The sequence below is a fragment of the Cetorhinus maximus genome, chromosome 2 (assembly GCF_964194155.1).
Source record: "Cetorhinus maximus chromosome 2, sCetMax3.hap1.1, whole genome shotgun sequence".
Taxonomy (NCBI): domain Eukaryota; kingdom Metazoa; phylum Chordata; class Chondrichthyes; order Lamniformes; family Cetorhinidae; genus Cetorhinus; species Cetorhinus maximus.
In genome coordinates this window covers 157,530,318-157,538,232 of record NC_135880.1, presented here as the reverse complement: position 1 = coordinate 157,538,232, position 7,915 = coordinate 157,530,318, and the positions used below count along the sequence as shown (strand labels likewise).

The window sequence follows — 7,915 nt, the reverse complement described above, 5'->3', positions numbered from 1 at the left end:
AAGAATAAACACATGGCTGCAAAGCTGATGTAGGAGGGAGGACATCAGATTTCTGGGGCATTGGGACTGATTCTGGGGAAGGTGGGACCTGTAAAAGCTGGACTGCCTACACCTGAACAGGATTGGGATGGGAATCTGAAGGCAAAGTCAGAGCAGGGAATGGGAGATGGAGAATTAGTGAGTCACTCTGAAGCAGAAGCAGCACAGGCTAAGAAGTGTACAGCACAGCGTTAAATGGTATATATGTAAATGCAAGGAGCATAGCAAATAAAGCTGATGAGCTGAGAGCACAGATAGATACATGGCAGCATAATATCATCACTATAATGGAAATGTGGCTTAAGGAGGGGCAAAAATGGCAGCTCAACATCCCTGGATATAGAGTTTTCAGACAGTATCGGGAGGGGGATAAAAATGGTGAGGGTTTAGCATTATTAGTGAAAGAATCAATTACAGCTGTGAGGATGGATGATACACTAAATGAAGCATCAAATGAGGCCATATCGTTGAGCTCAGAAATAAAAAAGAAGCAGCCACACTGCTAGGAGTGTACAATAGACCCCCAAGTAGTGGAAGGGAGTGAGAAGAGCAAAAATGTAGATAGATTTCTGAGTACAAAAACAATAGGCAGTAATCGTTGGGGATTCAATTACCCTCATATCAAAATTGTGATACGAACAGTATGAAGGTCACAGTGGACGCAAAATTCTTGAACTGCATTCAAGAGAACTTTTTTAGCTGGCACATAACAAGCCCAACAAGAGGGGATGCAATTCTAGATTTAGCCTTAGGAAATAAAGCTGGGAAAGTGGATGAAGTAGCAATGGGGGGCCATTTTGGAAATAGTGACCATAATACTGTTAGATTTAGCATCATTATGGAAAAGGACAAAGATAGAACAGGAGTGACAGTTCTAAATTGGGGGAAAACAAATTTTACAAAGCTGAGAGGTGAGCTGGCGAGAGTGGACTGGATACAGCTATTAGAAGGGAAAACAGTGTCAAATCAGTGGGAGGCAGTCAAAAGTGAGATTCTACGGGCACAGTGTTGACATGTCCCCACAAAAAAAGGGTGGTACTGCCAAATTTAGAGCCCCTTTGTTATCCAGAAGCATACAGGCTAAGATAAGGCAGAAAAAGAAAGCTTATGACAGTCACAAAATACTTAATACTGTAGAAAGCTAAGAGGACTATAGAAAGTACAGGGGTGAAGTAAAAATGGAAATTAGGAAAGCAAAAGGAGAATATGAAAAAATATCGGAGGGGGAATATGAAAAAATATTGGCAGGTAAAATCAAAGAAAACCCAAAAATGTTTTCCCAGTACATTAAGAGCAAGAGAATAACCAAGGAAAAGGTAGGGCCTATCAGAGATGTACATGGTAACTTATGGGTTGATGCAGAAGTGTGAGCGTGGTACTCAATGAGTACTTTGTGTCTGTCTTCTAAGGAAAGGGATGGTGCAGACATTCTAGTTAATGAGGAGAAGTGTGATATATTAGACATAATAGCGTAGTGAGAGGGGAAGAACTGGAGCGACTGACATCCTTGAAGGTGGATAAGTCACCAGGGCCGGATGGATTGAATTCCAGGCTGTTAAAGGAGGCCAGGGAGAAAATAGCAGATGCTCTGAGGATCTTTTTCTAATCCTCAATAGATACAGGCAAGGTACCAAAGGATTGGAAGTCTGTGAACGTTGTACCATTATTTAAAAAGGGTACGAGGGATAGGCCAGAAAATTATAGACTGGTCAGTCTGACTTTAGTGGTGGGCAAATTATTAGAATCAACTCTGAGAGACAGGATAAACTGTCGCTTAGAAAGGAACAGTTTAATCGGGGATAGTCAGCATGGTTTTGTTAGGGGAAATTTGTTTCTTATTAATTTAATTGAATCTTTTGAGAAACTAACAAGGAGGATTAATGAGAGTAGTGCAGTGGATGTTGTCTACATGGATTTTAGTAGGGCATTTGACAAGATCCCACATGGCAGACCGATCAGAAAAGTAAAAGCCCATGGGATACAGGGAAATGTGGTGATTTGGATTCAAAATTGGCACAGAGACAGGAAACAAAGGGTAATGGTTGATGGATGTTTTTGCAAATGGAAAACGGTATCCAGTGGTGTTCCACAGGGCTCAGTGTTGGTGCCCTTGCTCTTTATTGTATATATTAATGATAATAATTATTGTATATATTAATGATATTAATAAATGTGGGAGGCATGATTGGGAAATTTTCAGATGATACAAAAATTGGTTATATAGTTTATAGTGAAGAGGATAGCTGTTGTCTCCAGAATTATATCAATGGCTTGGTTGAGTGGGCAGATAAGTGGCGAATGGAATTCAATCCGGAGAAGTGTGAGGTAATGCATTTGGGGAGGGCAAACAAAGGACGGGAATACTCAATAAATGGGAAGATATTGAGAGGGGTTGAGGAAGTGAGAGATTTTGGAGTGCATGTCCACAGGTCCCTGAAGGTGGCAGAACAGGCGGATAAGGTGGTAAAGAAAGCATATGGAATGCTTTCCTTTATTGGATGAGGCATAGAATGTAAAAACAGGGATGTAATGATGGAACTGTATAAAACGCTGGTTAGGCCACAACTGAAATTTTGTGCACAGTTCTGGTCACCACATTACAGGAAGGACATAATTGCTCTGGAGAGAGTACAGAGAAGATTTACAAGAGTGTTGCCATGGCTTGAAAATTTTAGCTATGAAGAAAGATTGGATAGGCTGGGTTGTTTTCCTTAGAACAGAGGAAGCTGAGGGGTGATCTAATTGAGGTGTACAAAATTATGAGGAGCCTAGACAGGGCAGACAGAAAAGACTTGTTTCCCCTAGCTGAGGGATCAATTATGAGGGGGTATAGATTTAAGGTGATTGGTAGAAGGAATAGAGGGGACATGAGAAAACTTTTTTTCACCCAGAGGGTGGTGCACGTCAGGAATTCACTGCCTAAATCACTGGGTTGAGGCTGAAATGCTCAACTCATTTAAAAGGTACTTGGATCTGCATCTGAAGTGCTGTAACCTGCAAGGCCATAGACCATGTGCTGGAAAGTAGGAGTAAAATGAGCAGCTAGTTTCTTTTTCATCTTTTTCTGGCCAGCACAGACATTATGGACTGAATGGCCTCTTTCTATGCCGTAACCTTCCTATGTGAAACATTTCTGCTCGTGATAAAGGCGGGTGTCTCCGGCCAGGGCCTCTTCCCTGTGCTTTGTGCAGTCTTCAGACCAAAGTGATGGTCTGGACTCACTCCCTGGACACATTACTGATGCCTGCATCTCAATGGTGCTTGTCATTGCTGCCAGAATGTCATGGGCAGGTGTCACTAAGTTCTCTCATTCTCTCTGTGTGCTCTCAGCATCTTTAAGGTGGGGCTGGCCCTCATCTCTTCAGATAAAAGCAAACTACTGCAGATGCTGGAAATCTGAAACAAAAACAAAAATCAAAAACAGTTCTTAAGAAGAGTCACCTGGACTCGAAACGTTAACTCTTTCTCTCCACAGATGCTATAAGACCTGCTGAGTTTTTCCAGCAATTTCTGTTTTTGCCCCATCTCTTCAGCATCTGTGACCAGTGTCACTGTGCCCCTGAAGGGCTCAGGTGCTGAAGGCGGACAAAGAATCAGGTGCTTCTAAATTTTCACGGCTGCATCTCTATGAATGACCCTGATCACAGAGCGCAAGTGAGCTGCCCTCAGACAGACAGGAGGCTGACATTCTCAGAGGCTATGTGAAGATATATGGATTGTCCCCACTGCATGTTGTCATCATCCTTCTGCAGTCGAGTGACTCTTAGGGCCTCTGCTGCGTCTCCTTGACAGGAGCATTCTCACAGAAGGTATGTGCGCTGCCAAAGGCCAGACTGGAATTAAACGTTCACAGATGCAATGTGAGGATCTGTGGTGTCTCCTCACTGCATGTCATCATCATCCTTCACAAACCTAGCAGCTATGAGGGCCTCCTGAGTGTGCCTGCCTCGTCTGGCCAGTGCGAGGGCCTCATCCCCGTTATCGCCGCCTTCATGGATCTCCTCACCTTCATTCCATTGGTGTCCTCCTCATCTGAGACCTCCAGCTCCTCCATCTCCTCCTCAGCCAGCTCCTCTCCCCGTTGCAGCGCCAAGTTGTAAAGGGCGCAGAAGACAACGACGATGTGTGACACCCTCTGTGGACTATATAGCAGGGCCCCATCAGACCAGTCCAGGCACCAAAACCTCATTTAGCCAGAGAGTGGTGAATCTATGGACTTCATGGCCACAGAAGGCTGTGGAGGCCAGGTCATTGAGTGTATTTAAGACCGAGATAGATAGGTTCTTGATTGGTAAGGGGATCAAAGGTTACGGGGAGAAGGCGGGAGAATGGAGTTGAGAAACTTATCAACCATGATTGAATGGCGGAGCAGACTCGATGGGCCGAATGGCCTAATTTCTGCTCCTATGTCTTATGGTCTTATGGTCTTATTTTCAGCATCCCAATGGTTTGCTCCACCAAGTTGCGAGCTGCAGAATGAGCCTCATTATACCATCGCTCTGCTGTAGTCTGAGGCCACTGAGGGGGCGTCATTAGCCACGTCCTCTGTGGGTAGCGCTTGTCCCCGAGCAGCTATCCCTGCAATCTCTATGGACTGTGGAAGATGTCAGGGATCTGTGACCGACTGAGAGTGTTGGAGTCATGGACACTCCCTGGAAACCATGCACAGACCTGCAGGATGTGTTTGTGGTGGTCACACGCCAGCTGCACATTCAGCGAGTGGAATCCCTTGCGGTTGACATGGTTGACCGTGTGTTGCGATGGAGATCTGAGCGCCACGTGAGTGCAGTCAATGGCACCCTGCACCTGTGGGAAACCTGAGGTCTAAACAAATCCAATTTCTCTTGCATCCTGGCTGTCCTGGTCCCGGGCAAAATGCACAAACTTGTGTGTCCTCGCGAAGGTGGCATTGGTGACTTCATGGATGCATTTGTGGGTGGAGGCTTGTGATATCATACAGGGATCAGCAGTGGAGCTCTGAAACGAGCCATTGGCATAAAAATTGAGCGTTGCTGTCACTTTCACGACCACTGGCAGCAGATGCCCTCCATAACCCTATGGCACCAAATCCTGCAGTAGCTGGCAGATGTAACCAACCAGTTCCCGGTTCTCGGTCATCTGCAGGAATGAAAGGCTGCGTCTAAAGACCCCATGTCTATTTAGGCACCGACCAGCAACAGCTCACTGTGGCTCTTTGGCAGCATGTGCGGGAGACCCAGACCCCCCTTCTTCCTGAGGGTGCTGCTCCTCCCTCTGCACAGCCAGGCGCCTCCATCGCACTCTTCTCCATCGTCTTCGCTCTCTGTATGCCATGAGGCATACTGCTAGGTTACCAGGCTCGATGCTTCTGATGTACTACTCCTGCAGGATGAAAGGGAGAGACATGTGAGTTAGCTTGAGTGTTCAGGAACCTCTTTTGGTTCAGTCTGAAGGCCCCTTAAAGCATCCCGGAGCGTGTTGGCCATCACTTGGATGGCCAGAGTTTGGTGCACTGCATGGTTGCCTGAAACTCCACTCTCCTCCGCCCCACTCCACCTGACCGATTGGCAGCAGCTTTGCCCTCTGGACTGCATGCTGTGCTCTCAGCTCAGGCACAGGCATTCTCCTAACCCGCACTGCAAGGCTGCACTGTTAGCTTGAACCATGGGGGAGACTGGTCCAAATCTGGATGCTGACATTGCAAGCGGTTGTGAGCGTCTCCACCAGTGACTGCTGCACAGCCAGCTTTAGCACGGAGATTGAACAACATGCCCAACTGTTCTCAGTCCACTAACGCACTCAATAGTTTGCAGTCTGTGCCCAAGGGGTGCAAAGCTCTGGAGCACCTATTGGCACTTTCATGCCTCTGCGTTGTTTGAGTGGAGCAGATAAGCTGGAGGCCCGACTTTGTGCATGTCAATGTGGCTGCGTCTGAACTGTCTCGGCTGCAGAGGGATGGTCACTTCATACAAGATTTCCCTAATGTGTGACTGCTTCCCTCCCCACCACCCCCTCACGTGCTTGTGCACTACCTTCAATCGCTGGGTAGCCTTTAACCCCCGCCCTGCCAAATTAGCCTCACCTGCAGGGCAGCCCTTGTGACCCCCCCCACAAGTCACCTCAACTGCTGGGCAGCCTTTGCGCACCTCATACCCCCCACACCCCCAAGTCACCTCAACCACAGGGCAGCCCTTATGACACACCCCCCCACAAGTCACCTCAACCACAGGGTAGCCTTTGCCGCCGCCCCCCCACCAAGTTGCCACAACTGCAGGGCAGCCCTTGCGCTTTGCTCCGCCAAGTCCCCTCAACCTTGAAGTCTAATAGGCGACCCTGTGAGCACTGCGCAATGTTACTATGAACACAAGTCCCAGTTCCCCTCAAAGTGCAGCCTGCCAAGTGCACGCCTTATATATGCTATTGGGAAACGCGTCGGTGTGCAACATGGCGACATGGTGGACGATCCAGCGGGAGTTGGGTGGGGTGATGATTCCGGCAGGCTGGCCTTATAATTGTACGCAGGTGTGTTACAATGAGGTTTCTGACGTCCGATGGCGGGAAACGCAGCCCATCAATGGGCTGAGCAGACAATCGCAAACTGGTGTTAAAACCGATTTTTGGCCTTCTCACCATATTGTCTGTTCACACCACTGAACATGCCTGACACCAGCGGGCACGGAAAATTCATCTCATTATCTGTAAGGTATGATTCCGTGACTATGACTATGTCAGGCTGTCGCTTGATTAGTCTGTGAGACAACTCTCCCAATTTTTGGGCATGCCCCCAAATGTTAGTCAGGGGGATTTTGCCATTGTCAGTTCTGGTGCCCAAGTTGAAGCCGAGTGGTCTGTCCAGTTTAATTCTTTTTTGACTTCACAGCTGTTGGATACAACTGAATAGCTTGCTAGACCATTTCAGAGTTCAGTCAGGAGTCAACCACGTTGCTGTGTGTCTGGAGTCACATGTAGGCCAGCTTTCCTTCCCAAAAGGGTATTTTTTCTTTCCATATTGAAGAGTTTATTTATTAGTACATTTCACAAGCGAGCCCAAGTCTCAATAGCTCTTTGTACAGTTTCACAAGCTGTTAGGTCCAAAGGTCAATTATACAAATATGGTACTAAATGCAAACTTGATCCCCACAGTAAATTCAGTTCAGTCACTCTCCCCCAGGGTGAGCTTGTCGAACAGGTACTCTCCCGTGACATTTTCAGGGGCTCCCAGTCTCTTCAGGTTGGTGATGTGATCTCCAAGCTTTTTGATCATCTTCATTTGCTCATTCAAGTTGTGAGTCTCGAGGAAGTCACAAAGATGAGAGTCAGTGTTCCCAGAGGAGAATTTGTGCAGGTCCAGCAGACTCTGGTTCACATTCTTCTCCATCTGCAGAGTTCTCTGCATTGCCTCCAGACCATTGCTCCACTCATCTTGCCCTGGTTTCTTGATGTCTTTCAGGATGATCCTACCTCCACGTTTATTCTGGAATTTCATCAGCTTCTCAGCGTGTTCCCATTCCTCATGTGACTGCTCCTTGAAGGACTCAGCAAAGTGATGCAGGGCAACATCATCCCGGTCAAAGTAAGAGGACATTGAGAGGTAAACATAGGAGGAATAGAGCTCCAGGTTGATCTGCTTGTTAATAGCATCCTCACAGTCCTCATGGTAGTTCTGATGCACTTGAGAAGCCATCTTCACTATTACTGTCACCTAGTGAACCAGATGGGTTTTTATGGCAATTGACAATGGCTTCATGGTTGTCATTAGACTTTTAATTCCTGATTTTTATTGAATTCAAATTCCACGATCTGCCACAGTGGAATTCAAACCTAGGTCCCCAGAGCATTACCTGGGTCTCTGGGTTACAAGTTCAGTGATAATACCACTATGCCACCACCATCCCCC

General features: G+C 47.0%; 1 pseudogene; it reads right to left on the bottom strand.

Annotated features, from left to right (window-relative positions):
• Positions 1 to 7,171: 7,171 nt before the first annotated feature.
• Positions 7,172 to 7,702, bottom strand: LOC144690707 (ferritin heavy chain A pseudogene; annotated as a pseudogene).
• Positions 7,703 to 7,915: the final 213 nt, after the last annotated feature.